The sequence below is a fragment of the Ambystoma mexicanum genome, chromosome 6q, assembly GCF_040938575.1.
Source record: "Ambystoma mexicanum isolate Mex_15411 chromosome 6q, UKY_AmexF1_1, whole genome shotgun sequence".
In the NCBI taxonomy this organism is placed as follows: Eukaryota; Metazoa; Chordata; class Amphibia; order Caudata; family Ambystomatidae; genus Ambystoma; species Ambystoma mexicanum.
This window is the reverse complement of record NC_090937.1, coordinates 1,679,318,198-1,679,334,923: the sequence shown is the minus strand read 5'-3', so window position 1 is coordinate 1,679,334,923 and position 16,726 is coordinate 1,679,318,198. Positions and strand designations below refer to the sequence as shown.

Genomic DNA, 16,726 nt, shown 5'->3' with positions numbered 1-16,726 from the left:
AGTCCGACACATACAACAGACTTCAAGTTTTAACAAAAGACTGGAATGTCAGGATGGTTGAAGGCCTAACTTCCCCTGTACTACTGTAGGTTTTCCCATCTGAATGAAACTGTCCAAAACCTATCCTTGGCCACAACTATAGTAAAGCCATGTGCAGGGATATCAAACTCAAAAGAAACAGTGTTTAACTCAAAGTTCTGAGTTTCTTCCAGCTCACATCTTTTTCTCGGCCCCCCTTCGCCAGGCATAAGAAAGTTCCCTGAAAGAAAAAGTCTTAAAGGTTACCTTGTCCAGTTCAAGGCAATATAGTTTGTGACCAATCCCCCGGGTTTCCTTGCCCAAGTTCTCAATAGTACAATCCAAAACGAAAGGGTCTCAGGACTATGTTCCCAAGATGAAAAGTATACTTCGAAAGTGCTACAGTGATTTTGTTGAGCTAGTCTTGCGATGTCTTCAACTTTCAACATTTAGGATTATCTGGTTTAGGCGCTGTTGTCATACCACACGGCCCACCACACGGCCCACCCATCAGAGGTCACGATACCGGGGTCCCTGGACTTCTCAGCCCCACACACAAGTTCCTTGGTGCTTGCTCCTGTGCGCCAAGTCACCAGTTACTTGACTCCTCCGTACTGGCCTCTTGGCTTTCGGGTAAAGTCACCAGTTACTTGACTCCTCCGTACTGGCCTCTTGGCTTTCGGGTCAAGTCACAAGTTACTTGACTCCTCTGTACTGGCCTCCTGGCTTTCAGGTTAAAATCACCAGTTATTTGACTCCTCTGTACTGGCCTCCTGGGTTTCGGGCCAAGTCACCAGTTACTTGACTCCTCCGTACTGGCCTCCTGGCTTTCGGGCCAAGTCACCAGTTACTTGACTCCTCTGTACTGGCCTCCTGGCTTTCGGGCCAAGTCACCAGTTACTTGACTCCTCTGTACTGGCCTCCTGGCTTTCGGGCCAAGTCAGCAGTTACTTGGCTCCTCTGTACTGGCCTCCTGGCTTTCGGGCCAAGTCAGCAGTTACTTGGCTCCTCTGTATTTGCCTCCTGGCTTTCAGGTTAAAATCACAAGTTATTTGACTCCACTGTACTGGCCTCCTGGCTTTCGGGCCAAGTCAGCAGTTACTTGGCTCCTCTGTATTGGCCTCCTGGCTTTTGGGTCAAGTCACCAGTTACTTGACTCCTCTGTACTGGCCTCCTGGCTTTTGGGTCAAGTCAGCAGTTACTTGGCTCCTCTGTATTGGCCTCCTGGCTTTTGGGTCAAGTCACCATTTACTTGACTCCTCTGTACTGGCCTCCTGGCTTTTGGGTCAAGTCAGCAGTTACTTGGCTCCTCTGTATTGGCCTCCTGGCTTTTGGGTCAAGTCAGCAGTTACTTGGCTCCTCTGTATTGGCCTCCTGGCTTTTGGGTCAAGTCAGCAGTTACTTGGCTCCTCTGTACTGGCCTCCTGGCTTTCGGGCCAAGTCAGCAGTTACTTGGCTCCTCTGTACTGGCCTCCTGGCTTTCGGGCCAAGTCAGCAGTTACTTGGCTCCTCTGTATTTGCCTCCTGGCTTTCAGGTTAAAATCACAAGTTATTTGACTCCACTGTACTGGCCTCCTGGCTTTCGGGCCAAGTCAGCAGTTACTTGGCTCCTCTGTACTGGCCTCCTGGCTTTCGGGCCAAGTCAGCAGTTACTTGGCTCCTCTGTACTGGCCTCCTGGCTTTCGGGCCAAGTCAGCAGTTACTTGGCTCCTCTGTATTTGCCTCCTGGCTTTCAGGTTAAAATCACAAGTTATTTGACTCCACTGTACTGGCCTCCTGGCTTTCGGGCCAAGTCAGCAGTTACTTGGCTCCTCTGTACTGGCCTCCTGGCTTTCGGGCCAAGTCAGCAGTTACTTGGCTCCTCTGTACTGGCCTCCTGGCTTTCGGGCCAAGTCAGCAGTTACTTGGCTCCTCTGTACTGGCCTCCTGGCTTTTGGGTCAAGTCACCAGTTACTTGGCTCCTCTGTACTGGCCTCCTGGCTTTTGGGTCAAGTCAGCAGTTACTTGGCTCCTCTGTACTGGCCTCCTGGCTTTTGGGTCAAGTCACCAGTTACTTGACTCCTCTGTACTGGCCTCCTGGCTTTTGGGCCAAGTCAGCAGTTACTTGGCTCCTCTGTACTGGCCTCCTGGCTTTTGGGTCAAGTCAGCAGTTACTTGGCTCCTCTGTACTGGCCTCCTGGCTTTCGGGCCAAGTCAGCAGTTACTTGGCTCCTCTGTACTGGCCTCCTGGCTTTCGGGCCAAGTCAGCAGTTACTTGGCTCCTCTGTACTGGCCTCCTGGCTTTTGGGCCAAGTCAGCAGTTACTTGGCTCCTCTGTACTGGCCTCCTGGCTTTTGGGCCAAGTCAGCAGTTACTTGGCTCCTCTGTACTGGCCTCCTGGCTTTCGGGCCAAGTCAGCAGTTACTTGGCTCCTCTGTACTGGCCTCCTGGCTTTCGGGCCAAGTCAGCAGTTACTTGGCTCCTCTGTACTGGCCTCCTGGCTTTTGGGTCAAGTCAGCAGTTACTTGGCTCCTCTGTACTGGCCTCCTGGCTTTCAGGTTAAAATCACAAGTTATTTGACTCCACTGTACTGGCCTCCTGGCTTTCGGGTGCAAATTCTTCGTCTTATCCTTGGTTGCCTCGTGGTCCTGCAACCGTGTATCACACCCCCTTTGCCAAGCTGTTGCCTTGCCACACTGTATACACTCATTTAAGTTCACTGTTCATGGCTTTCTTTAGCCTTCAATGTAGTCAACTGTAAGGTTGTATGTAATTCGTTGTGTAGCATAGGTTTTCCAGGATTTAAGTTTCAGTTCAAAGTTCAAAGGTGTTCCTATGTTGCTTTATTAGATTTTAAAAATCACTCATGTGGTCTTAAGGTATAAGCATTTTGGAGTTCCCTGTTCAATGTGCTGCTTTGCTTCAATGGGAAGTGTCCCTGTAATGTGGTATTAAATAGGCACTCATTTTATTTCAGGGGGAAAGTTTCATATAGGTCTGTATTCAGTATATCAGTGTTTCTGGTAACGTCAAGTTTCCATGTAGTTCGGTATTCAGTATACCTTGCTTTCCTGTTATGCTTTTAAACAGTTCGGTATTCAATATATATGGATGGGCACTTGCCTGCGGTCCTGTATGGAGCTCCCCACTCACCGGCAGTCTGCTCCTCTTGCCTGCGGTCCTGTCCAGAGCTCCCCAGGTCTGGTGTGTCCCTCTGAAACTCACTGGCAGTCTGCTCCTGACGGCTTCTGCTGCTGTCTCCGTTCCACTTCTGGGATGGGGAACATCGCCAATGCAAGCCCTGCTGCTTTCTCACAGATGTGGCTATAAAAGGGGGGTTGTCCTACCCTCTATGGATCTTAGGGGTGCGCAGGGTGGATTCAGTGCACACTGGTTTTAGACCCTTATGGGTGCCTGTGCAGTTTGGGCAACAGTTGGAGGAAAAAGCATGCTTGCTGCTGTCAAACAGATATCTCTAAAACAGTAATCATGTACAAAATTCCAATTCTTTTATACAAAATTTGCAGCTTTTTATTAATTTAGCTGATGCTTATTTTCTTTGTGCAAAGCATTTTAGTAGATTTTTTTATATATATCTATAATGTCCATTGTGGAACACAGAAGCATAGTTAAACATTCACTATGACATCAATGTAAAAGTCAAAGGGCCTCATTACGACCCAGGCGGTCCGGAAATAACGGTGGCGGTAAACCCGCCGCCACGTTGTTTCCGGACCGCCTGAGTCCGACCCCTGCAGGCTAGAGGTGATGTTCCCGCCAGGTCTGACCTGGCGGGTTTAACACCTCCCGCATGCAGGCAGACGAGGAAACGCCGGCAGCATTACGAGATGCTGCCGGTGTTTCCATGATCCCCATTTCCATCGAGTACCATAGGACTCAATGGGAATGGGGATTTACACCATTCCGCCTCCGTGATTCCCGGAAAACCGGGGTTGTAATGCCCCGGTAATTCTGGGAATCACGGAGGCGGAATGGTAATACAAGTCCGGCATTAACCAGGCGGTTTTACCGCCTCGGTTAACGCCGGACTCGTAATGAGGCCCAAAGGCATGGTAAATACAGCATTCATTTGTACATTTTAACTGGCAGTTTGTTAGTGAGAAAAAATGTTTCATGCCAGTGAGTGTAGAAAACACAGGATAAAAGTTCAGATGGAAGAGACGTTGGAAATCAGTCTCCTATGCCCGGCTAAAGTCTGCCCTCATATTTGGTCTTCTTGACTTCCTTCGCAAGTTTTTTATGCTTTTTTTCTAAGGTTGTTGCCATGAAGGTGTCAAGGTCTTTGCCGATATCTTTCAGCGTCCTCTGAATTTCCTGGTTTGGCTTCCAGTCCCAACACGGCTGCTCCCACGAAGAGCGGGTCCCCTGCTTCTCCTGCACGGTTCTCCTTGCAGGGTCTTCTCTGGCTTCTCTGCTGGGGTCTCTGTGGTCTTCTCGGCTGGCCTCTCTCTTCTGCCTCTCACCTCTCCTTTTATACAGCTGTATCCTTCTAACAGGCTGCATATGTGCTTGGTCAATTGGATCTGCCTGACCATAGTTAGTGTTTGGGATGCAGCTTCCTCATCTCAATACTTTAGTGGTAAAGGGAGATAATCTTCACTGCTCTGGGTCGCCTCTTCTTCATTCTCAGTGCAGTTAGATGTGTGTGGAATAATGAGGAATTCGCTTGTAACAGCCCATAGAAGATGGGAGAATATGTGACTGTCAATAGGGAAAGGGGATACCATGTCTCGCCTAAGGTTTTCCTCAACAAAAACCCCCCAGTCAGGCGATCCTCCCTCGCTTGTCCACCCCCAGGGTCGGGATCCAATAGCGATGGCCTTTCCCTGGCCACCTGCACAGAGGATCCTAGGGGTCAATACCATCCGGTTTCTCCAAGGTCAAAACAGTTTTTGCCATTGGCAGCCACTTGGTCTGGTTGACAATGACAGAATCCTTCTAGTATTTCAAGTCGAGGTCCTGAGAGATTTGAAGCTGTAATCCCCCCTATTGCCTCTTAGAAGTGGCCTTTAGAAGGCTGCACACCTTATCAAGAATCTACGCAGATACGACCATATCACCCCTGACCTCATTGACCTTCATTGGCTCCCACTCAACGCACAAATTGCCTTGAAGTCTTGCTGCATCATCTATAAGGCAGTCGCTCTAAAGTCATCCAGGTACCTCATAGAAAAACTCTGCATCTCTGGCGGACAGCACACTACCAGAAACCAGGATACGTGCAGACTTGAAATCTGCTGCTGCAAAAAGGAAAGGACCAGAAAACAAGCGTTCTCTGCATATGCCACAAGACTATGGAACCTCCTCCCTGTCGGCAACAGACTGGCCCCCACGCTGCTACAATTCAGACAAGAACTCAAGGCCCACCTCTTCAAGGAGTCTCTCCTCCCCAACACCTAGGCCATCACGTGGCCCCTCACCCCTCCTGACTCGCTATATGCTGCCCGCCACTCTCCTTCCCGCCACCCGGTACAGCTGTACCCCTTCTCTGTGCCCCTCTGTATCCTAACCCCCGCTGTATATCTGTTGTTACCTCTGTAAAGCACTCCATTGATTCTCAAAGCCAGGACCGTGCTCAATAAATGACATAACAATAATAACAATTACAGAACCAATCAATATGAGCAATTATCCGCTGGCATGACTTTTCCCAAGGTGATCAATATAAGTTTAGTCATTTCTGAAGTAAATAAATGGTATCAAGGCCCTGTTGATTAAAGTATCTATTTAATGTGTCTTCACCCAAGCTGTGTTTTTCCCCCCCTCATGCTCCTGGATGCTAAAATGTTCTTGCTAAAATAAATTGCGCTGTTTCTGCCGCATGTCGCCTCTGTGACATCAGATTTTATTAATGGAGCACTACTACTTATCTGCCCCCTATTAGGGTGCCTTTCCTGAATAGATGGTACTTCAAAGACTCATTAGTTACTACGTGAGTAAATAACTAGTGCACATCACTGCCACTGAGAACCAGTCTTCCTGTTACGTGTGATGCCTGCGATAGTGAATGCGTTGAAACTAATAATGTGCATCTCCTTTTATTTCAATAGGTGATTGATGCCCCAGAAATGCAACAGCAGCGATTGATACGTTCTCTGGACTAATGCCCTGCAAAGCGTCATTATTAGAATGTGCAACTTCCAAACACCTTAGAAGGATACAGGTTTGGGGTGCCGTTGTCTTTTCAGAGGATTCAGGAACTGGGGTTGAGAAGCCTATTGGATGGATACATGATGGCATCGGTGCATGCAACCCAGCACCCAAGCGTGTTCTTTCTATCAGTCCTGGGTGCGCGGGAAGTCTGGCATGAAAACAGCATTGCTTTATGCGCAGTAAGACTGGCCTTTGTGCCTTGCCTGTTATTCATGATAGAACACGTGTGAGCGCTATTTTACACACATTCTGAATCTAAGGGTAGTTTCTCTAAGAGAATTTTCAAAACACCTTTAAATATGAATGGGCAAACCGCGCCCATGCACTGACTATTTTGCAAGTTTCAGTCAGAGGTAAAATCTTGTTTGTCACCAGAAGTGACCCACACATGAGAAATCCAATCTGCACTCTGAATCTGGGAAAAGGTTCAGTGGAAAGGGTCCTTTTTTTAAGCAACTGACAAAATAAACAGGGGAGAAACCTTACATATGCACATGATGAGGGAAATGTTCCCATCTCAAGAACATACACATTCCCCACATGAGGACATAGGTGAAAATCCTTATCAGTGCAATGAGAATAGCCTCCATATCCATGATACACTTATCTGCCAACAGCAAATACATACAGGTATGAAACGTCATGTGTGCACTGAATGTGGGAAAGAGTTTGCTCACAAGGGAATTCTTACTATCCACCAGAGAACACATACAGGTGAGAGACCTCATGAGTGCACAGAATGTGGGAAAGGGTTTGCTATGAAGCATCATCTTACCTACCACCTGAGAACACATACGGGTGAGAAACCTCATGTCTGTACTGAATGTGGGAAAGGGTTTGCTCAGAAGGGAAATCTTACTATACACCAGAGAACACATACAGGTGAGAGACCTCATGAGTGCACAGAATGTGGGAAACGGTATGCTGAGAAGGGAGACCTTACTCGCCACCAGAGAACTCATACAGGTGAGAAACCTCATGAGTGCACGGAATGTGGGAAATGGTTTGCTGAGAAGCGAAGTCTTACTACCCACCAGATAACACATACAGGTGAGAGACCTCATGAGTGCACAGAATGTGGGAAAGTGTTTTCTGTGAAGCATCATCTTACTGGCCACCTGAGAACACATACAGGTGAGACACCTCATGTCTGTACTGAATGTGGGAAAGGGTTTGCTCAGAAGGGACATCTTACTATCCACCAGAGAACACATACAGGTGAGAGACCTCATGAGTGCACAGAATGCGGGAAACTGTATGCTGAGAAGGGAGAGCTTACTCGCCACCAGAGAACTCATACAGGTGAGAAACCTCATGAGTGCACAGAATGTGGGAAATGGTTTGCTGATAAGCGAAATCTTACTACCCACCAGATAACACATACAGGTGAGAAACCTCATGAGTGCACTGAATGTGGCAAATGGTTTGCTCAGAAGGTCCAACTTATTCATCACCAGAGAACGCATACAGGTGAGAAACCTAATGAGTGCCCTGAATGTGGGAAAGGGTTTGCTCGGAAGGAACATCTTATTCGCCACCAGAGAACACATACAGGTGAGAGACCTCATGAGTGCACTGAATGTGGGAAACAGTATGCTGAGAAGGGAGACCTTACTCGCCACCAGAGAACTCATACTGGTGAGAAACCTTATGAGTGCACGGAATGTGGGAAATGGTTTGCTGATAAGCGAAATCTTATTACCCACCAGATAACACATACAGGTGAGAAACCTCATGAGTGCACTGAATGTGGGAAAGGGTTTGCTCGGAAGAAACATCTTATTCGCCACCAGAGAACACATACTTGTGAAAAACCACACAAGTGCACTGATTGTGGGAAAGGGTTTGCTGAGAAGGGAGACCTTACTCGCCACCAGAGAACACATACAGGTGAGAAACCTCATGAGTGCAGTGAATGTGGAAAAGGGTTTGCTCGGAAGGAACATCTTTTTTACCACTGGAGAACCCATACAGGCGAGAAACCTCAGTGCATTGAATGTGGGAAAGAGTTTGCTCGGAAAAGATATCTTTTTCAACACCAGAGAACACACAAAGGTGAGAAACCTCATCAGTGTACTGGATGTGGGAAAGGATTTGCTGAGAAGGGAGATCTCAATATCTATTCCTCAGTATCAGCATCGTCGTCTATGAGGGAGGGCAGGAGCACTCTCCATTCCAGGTCTGCTGCCTCGATGACCCACCTAGATCACCCTGCTCCTCCTGCAGTACTTACAGGACCCCCAGCACAGAGCTGATAAGCTCTGAACAATCACTGTGATCAGTTTTTGTTTTATTACTTTACATCTGAAGAAACGGCGGTGGTTACTTCGCTGCCTACAGCACCTTATCTTGGTGCACTATAGCCGTTGGTTTTTCTCCATGGCACCGCTTCGCCCAGCTACAAGGCGACGGCAGAATGGCCGCCGTGATTGCAGCCTAGATTGGAATTTTGCTGCATTTCCTGACTCACCCATTCTGCTTTCTGATTGGCCGAGCACGGCCTTATCTCCCAATAGCCTGTGCCGTTAGGCAGAAGCCGGCCGAATGACAAAGGGCCGTAGATTAAGGGCCTGTCTGTGCCTGTACGGGCCGAAAGGGCCATAGGGGCATATTCGGTTGCCTCTCCATTGGTACATCCTGCGACGCAAAGACTGTATTACCCCTCAAAGGGACCACCCGCACTGCTTTGAAGGAGCTCATCGATGCGTTCTTGTGACACTGACCACAGAGGGTAAGACACCAAACCAAGATGCAACACGCTCTGCCTGTAGCTATTCGCGACTCCTAACTTTGATTTCTGTATGAACTTCCTAGCCTGTATGCTGCTATAAGAACCAGGCACATATGAAAACCGTAGTCTTCTCTTCACATTTGTTTATAATGTCATAATTTACCTATCACCATCATCGAATTACGATAGTACATGTAATTTGCCATCTGTATTATGGTGACTTCATGCACATATACTAGGTGCCAACGTGGCTAACACCAGTCAGCTAACACCATCAAAGCTTTGTACCCTCCTTGCACTTTTGCCGGATATTTGTTCTCGACTGTCGTCTATGCTAACGCTACTCTATCATCTCGCATTGTGTTTAATCTAATTGAGATGTATAGGCGATGCCATGCAACGAAGCTTACTTAGCCTCACTTCGGCAGATTAGCTTATTGTATATGCCTCTCACTGCGTTTGCTAATGTTAATGGTAACTTTATGACACGTGATCTTGTTCTCTCTGTGTAGCGTAACTAGAACCAATACAATACCATACACATGCTCTATTAGGGCTGTTACTTGTGACTTGACGGTGTGAAAGCCATCTCCTAGGTTACCTTTCAAATGTGCCTAGACCACCTATCACCCGCAACTTCTCCTGACATGCTTAATCTGCCTCCTAGCTGCCGGTGATCTTTATAACTACCTATCAGCCTCTATCGCATGTATTTCAAGAGCATACAAGTAGGTGGATCCCCACATCACTTCAGTCATGTACTGGGCTCTATAAAGGTTGTAGCCATAGCCTTAGTAACCTGCTCCCTCTGCTTTACCTGCTAGCAGGAATTGGCCTTAATTCCAAGGCTAACCTTTTGTCTCCTACGGCGTTAGAATGGCCACTCCCCATCTTACCAGATTTCGGCTCCTACCTCAGTTAGATCAGATCAGACATAGGTATGTCTTGCCTCCATTGTTTCCCATTCTGGTTAATCCAACATCATGGGGCCTTACAGTCACCAGCCCAACTTGCCTACTGACCGCTTCCCAATGGATTCAACAATTTGCCTCTAAACCTACACCTAATGAACAATGCCCTATAAGCCTTAAAATGCACAGGTCTCTTTTCTAGGTTTAATAAAACTCCCCCAACTCACCCTCCCGTAAGCAATATACTGAACCTACATTGGCCACTTAAGACTAGAGCCAAACCTAAACCTAAGCCAGACCCTAACGATCAGTCTGCACCACAACCACAATCTTGCCTACCTGACCGTCAAGATGACAAACCTGCCAGTGATTAAAGGTGCGCTTATCAATGCCGGATCGATGGTAGCCCACGCTACAGACATCGCTGACCTCATCATGGCAAATCAGCTAGATTTCATAGCCATAACTGAGACCTGGCTTCACCCAGCAGAAGGACCCACCTTATCTATAACAATTCCTGAGAATTATTCTATCCTCAGATTAGATATGAATGAATGAATGATATTTCATTTTCATTGCGCTCGTACACAAGTGTTTCAGAGCCCGACCATGCAAAAAGGGAGGGGAACAAGGGAGAAATAAAAAAAAAATAAAAAAAACAGCAATTTTACTAGGCCCAGTGATATTTAAGAAAGCGCAAGTGCATGGAAAAGGGAAAAGGGGGGAAGTGCGGAACAGTGGAGAGAACAGAATAAATACTAGAAAAAATAAATAAGTAAATAAATAAAGCAATAAACCACAGTAGTGCAGCCAGCAAGTGGCAGGTGAAAGTTTACTCAGATAATGTATATCTGATAAAGTCAGACAAAAAGTGGGAGGGGAACTATATGGGTACAGAGGCAGAACCGCAGTGCAGGAGGGTGGCAGGGTGAGCAGGTACCTGGGCCTGAATGACAGAGGGTGGCCAGGTGCACGATGCCAAGAGAAGAAACAGATCAACAGGGGAGGAAGGGGCAAAGGCAGAGGCAAAGAGGAGGGTCTTGAGGTGCTTCCGGAACTGGTGATGGTTTTCCTCAAGTTTCAAGGTGGCCGGGAGGCTGTTCCAAAGGAGGCCCCAGCTGAAGACAGAGATCTATCCCTAGCCTGTTTCTTTGCAAAACGACTGACCCTGAGGGAGTTAGAGGTAGAGGAGCGAAGGGCTCAAGAGGGGAGGTATTTACGGAGGGATAGTTGAAGGTATTTTGGACCCAGGCTCCAGAAAGCCTTGCAGACTATACAGAGGGTTTTAAATTTAATTCTTGCATCCATTGGGAGCCAATGAAGGGATTTCAGAGCTGGAGAGATATGATCCCAGGACTTGAGGCCAAGGACAAGTCTTGCAGTCCTGTTCTGGATTAGTTGTAAAGGGCAGAGAGTGGAGGCAGGTAGATTTAGAAAGAGTCTGTTACAGTAATCCAGCCTGGAGAGAACCAGAGCTTGGGAGACAGTGAGCCTTTGAGGGAAGGAGAGGAAAAACAGAGTGCCTCTAAGTTGTAGTAAAAAGTTTTACTTTTTGGAGACGTCAGAGATGTGTGCAGAGAAGGAAAGTGTGGAGTCAAAGATAACTCTGAGGTTCTTAGGCACGCAGATGGGGGTAGGAGGAGGAGGGCCAAGGGAGGCTGGTCAGAGAGTGAGAGAAAGGGATGGATATGGTGTGCCGATGAGGAGGATCTCAGTCTTGTTGGCATTTAGACAAAGATCGCTGGCAGCACACCAATTTTGAATGGCTATTAGACAATCAGAGATGAGGGAAGGAGAGAGAGGAGGTGGCTGAAGGAAGCCTGAAAATGAGTTGGGTGTTATCATAGCACTAGAAAGTTGAGCAGAAAATGGAAATGCAGTAGGCAAGAGTCACCAGATATTGGTTGAAAAGCCAGTTGAAGATGGAGAAAGAAGATAGGAAGTACCCAAGTTGTACCTGGGAGGGTCGATCAGAAAGAAAACAGGTCAGCCAGGCCAGGGCCTGATCAGTGATGCCCAGGTTGTCACAGAGACGATTGAGTAGGGTGGTATGGTTGACCGTCTCAAAGGCAAAGGAGAGATCAAGTAGGAAGAGGACACAGAGAATGTTAGTCGAGGTTGGAGACCAGGTCTTCACGGATGTTCAGGAGAGCAGTTTCCATGCTTCTGGCAGCTCTGAAGCCAGAGCAAACAGAGTCGGAATGAAGATTAAGCTGAGAGATGGCCAGCTTTTCCAGGAGCTTACCTAAAAAGGGAGTAATGGAAACTCGGCGAGAGTTGCCCGGACATGATGGATCAGCTGTGGATTTCTTGAGGAGTGGATGTACAAGGGAGTGCTTAAGAGGGGAGGGGAAAGGGCCAGAGGCAAAGAAGAGGTAACAGAAATCAGCAAGGGCCTGAGCAAGGGTGTCTATGTGGTCCTTAATGGTTTTAGAGGAACAGGGATGGACCTATTTTGATAAGGTTTTCATAGATTAGACTTATCTAGCTACCTCACCAGGGGAGAAAAGGTCGAGGGAGCCGGCTGAGGGAGAGTCAGCAAGCCGAGAAAGAGAGGGACGAGGAAGGGGAGCGGAGGAGAGAGTAGACAAGATGTACTGGGTTTTAGAGAGAAAGTGAGAGGCAAGGGCTGCGAGAGGAGGGGAGGAGACTGAAGCAGGGTTGGCCAGTTCCTTGCAGATTTTGAAGAGTTCAGCTGAATTGTTAGATGCCGCAGAGACGCAGGCTTGTATGTGGACTCTTTTCTTGGTGTGGACAGCGAGTCAGTATTGCCTTTGGAGCAGACGGCAGGCCAATTTGTCAGAGGATGAACAAGAAGCCCTTCATTTCCTCTTTGCCGCCCTACATTTATGTTTAAGTATAGCTAGGTCAGAGTAATACCAATCACCCCCTCAATCTGGCTACAACCGAGCCAGTAGTCCCCTTTTGGACCTCCCCTTCATCACCTGCCCAGCTGCAACTCCAGTGAAGCACCAAGCAACGCTCCCAGCATTACTTTCGGTGAGTTGGTTTGGTATCTGGAACTACACTGGATCTGTCAATATGTTTAGATATTTACCTCTTACCCCCTCAAGCACCTAGCTGCTTTTTTGACACATTGTTCACTCTTTTTACTTGTCTTCTACACAGAGTGACCTGACTCTCATGGCCCAGGAAGAAGGCTTCCATCACCTCAGCCTAAACGTCAGCAGCACCTATGCCCATATTCTCCTGGGCTCTCTTTAATGGCTGCACTGATATTTCTAACGTTCTATTTAGATGTCGACCAACTAGGAGGTCAGATTCTAGCCGGGCGTAGGAGACCATTAATCAAAGTCTCCCTCTCTTAACTCTCATTAATACTCTGTGTTCACTGAATTCAGCTTCATGTTGTTTTTCACCTACTTATGAGTTGTCTTCCATATGTTTTATCGCATTCATTACGCTTTGAAATTATCATGTTTGAGGACTGTATTTTGGGCACAACTGTGTTGAACACTAATTGTTTCACAACTATGCATATCACTAATTGTTCTCTATAAAAATCTTTTTTTTAAAAAAAGAAAAAAAGCCAAGGTATCAGCTAATTAATAAAAAGCTGTGGTACTACATATGAATGTTATGTGTTTTCATAAGTAGCTTGCTGTTGGTCCAACAGTCGAATGCCCCATTTAGATGGGTGTTCACAAGGGTTCAAACAAACTTGCATTTAAACTGTTTTGCAAATATTTGAATTTTAGAGGGTAGGACTACCCCCCAGTTACAATACCAAGAGAATGCCTGCAGACTAGGCATTCAAAAGATGAGTAAATCTGAATGGGAATGAGAGAGGCAGGAATCCCCTCAGGGAAAATCAGAACTACACCCCCTCCAGGCCGGTTGGGTCTGGGGGCTGAGAGGATCTTGTAGCCATCGGGGAGCAGAGTGTCAAAACTCATGACACAGCTGGCCGTGAACCACGTCTCGGTGAGACCAAGGACATCAAGGTCAAGTTCTTCTAGGAGGTGGAAGATGTCAGAGGAGTGTTTAACAGCCGAGCAGATGGAGAACATTTGAGAGGAGGCGGCATTGCCTTCATTGTTAAAACTCAACTGGGACTAAGGATCATACAGCATCCACCGTTCCTATCTGGTGAACTCCTGTCAGTAAAACGGCCACTATCAGCATCCCGTACGATCACCATGCACCTAATATATACCGCCTGGCCCCATATCCACATTTTAGGAAGACATAACTGCCTTACTCATCACTAATATGAAACCTGGCTCGCAAATTATAATACTTGGAGACTTCAACCTCGTTCTGAATGATGTAAATGCTTCTACTCTTGCCAATACCATTTTGGAGGTAGGCCTTACCCATAGGATCAACCTGCCTACTCATATCAAAGGTCGCACACTAGATTGGTTTGCTGACCTCAACTGCAAGACCTCAATAACATCCATTGAACCCTGTGCATGGACTGATCACCATCTTACTTCCTTCCCCCTTCAAGAATATCTACAACTAAACTCTACCCCTCATATGGCCCTGCCAGCCTTAACCATAAACAAGCGTAATATAAGTGCTAACTTATTACCGCTACTCCACACTATCACAAACCCCAGACATCTTAGTATAGACCCAGTAGTGCTAGTAGAGATTTACAACTTAACACTCAACCAAGCTATTGATAAAATAGCTCCCCTAAGCGATACAAAGGGAAACCTTGAGCTCACTTCAACTCTTGGTATACTCCCAATCTTAAAGTGACACAATATGAAAAAAAGGCACGCAGAATCCCTTTGGAAAAACAACCCCTCGGACCAGAATAAGGAAAATCTCACTAAGATATCTGCTAGGACCGGAGATCCTCCAAACTAAAGGAGACTCCTTCAACAAGAGAATTATCAAAGCCAACTCTAGTACAAGGGAACTCTTTACTATCCTAAGAGAACTTCAATCTCGAGATTCTCCAACTGACACCTGCATTAAAGACAAAACTTAGTGCACTAATATCCAAGATGTGCTTTCTAACAAAATATCACTGATTCAAGAATAAATCAAAGCCAATAAAGCAAGCCTCCCACCCAACGACCTTCAGTTGCAGGAAGCTCCTAGGATTCCAAATAAACAGGTTAATCAGTTTAAATTTGCTCACGAAGTTGAGAATATAATAACGTCACTTAAACCATCTAGACGACTCCTGCCCAGCATCTATAATCAGCATCTATAATCCGCCTCTATAATCAAAGAGGCAGCCAGGGATCTAGCGCCTTTCATCTCCACTCTAATTAACTCCTCCTTCGACACCTGCACAGTCCCAACCAATCTCAAAAATGCTTGGGTACTCCCCCTCTTAAAGAAACCCAACCAAGACCCTAGCATTCCTACAAATTATAGACCGATAACTATGGTACCATTTCTATGGAAAATATTAGACAAGGCAGCATACCTCCAGATTCAAACTTACCTTGAAAACAACAATGTGTTACGACTCCACCAATCAGGGTTTAGACCGAGACACGGTACAGAATCGGCACTAATTTACTTGAAAAAACAAAAATGGATGAGCTGATGGACAAAGGAGATTTAGCCATTCTTCTCCTAGACCTGTGCGCCGCTTTCCATTTGGTGGATCTCAAAGTGCTTTGCAACCATCTGACCTCAGCTGCCCATTTCTCGACTGAAGCCACTTCTTGGATCCAATCGTTCTTAGATAATCTCTCTATGAGAGTGTTCTCTCCCACGTCATCAGCAGAACCAGTACCAGTTATTTGCGGAGGACCCCAGGATTTTATGTCCATGGTTACTAGCAGATGTAAAGCCGGATCAAAGGAGAAGCCTTTGAAGGTTTGGATGGTATGTGTAGAGTCACGTAAATATTGGGGGTCCGGACACTCATGGGTTTCTGTTCAAGGGTGGATCCACACCCAGACACAATTGGCCGACCTGGTGGGTTTTCACTACTTTTGTGAATCTTAGGGAGGGCATGATGGTAGGTACCCTCCCTTGGTTGTTGGTCAAGAAGTCAAATTCTTTCTTGGTAATCCAGTCTCTGTCTCTGGCATAGCTGGGAATCTCAATAATCTCAACAAAGATGTTTTTGGACGATCTTGTCTTTATTGTCAGCTAGGAGACCATTGACCATAAGTAAATATTGGGTGGGTGTCATCAGAACAATGCCGCCGCCTTTGTCCGCTGGTTTAATAACCAGCGAGCGGTTTTTGGATAGCTCCATGATTGCTCTGTTTTCTTCTCTAGATAAATTATGATGGTAATTGGATTTTTCTTTTTCTAATTTATGTAGATCTTTAAGGACACACTTCTCAAAGGTGATAATTTCAGGGGGTACCTGGTGGTACTGGGGACAAAAATCAGAGGGTGGCCCTGAATCTGGGTCAGTATCTTCATAGTCTTGATCGTCAAAAAAAAGACTTTTAGTCGCAGAGTACAAAAAAATGTGCGCATCTCCATCTCTGTATTAAACCAGTCGGTTTGGTGTGTAGGGACATAGGAGACTCCTTTGGAGATCGATGATACTTGTACTTTGGAAAGGGCAAATTTAGCCAAATGGAAATAGGTATAGGAGGGTATTTTACCTGGTTCGTTTCCTGCGGCCTCGAGGGTTGCGCATCATTGGTGGATATTTTGCGGTGCCGTAATTAGCTCCGAGGTACCTTAGCGGGTTGGATTTTAACGCCTGCATAAAGCAGGTGTTAAATCCCCCAACCCGCTAAGGGACCTCGTAGTAAGGCGGTAGGGATTTACCGGTACCGGTATTTTACTGGTACCGGTAAATCCCTAACGCCATCTGTGTAATGAGGCCCTTGGACTTATGACTTGCAGAGTCATGGCTACATGAAGCTAGTGGCCCACGGATAGAGCTGGCTACCCCAGATGGCTACAGAACCTTCTGTCAGAATCACCTTTCTGGCCAAGGAGGGATTAGCTA

At 46.7% G+C, this 16,726-nt stretch overlaps 1 pseudogene; it reads left to right on the top strand.

Moving 5' to 3' along the window:
* The window catches only part of LOC138517046 (zinc finger protein 585A-like), a 230,988-nt pseudogene that overhangs the window by 127,544 nt on the left and 86,718 nt on the right, over positions 1–16,726 (top strand).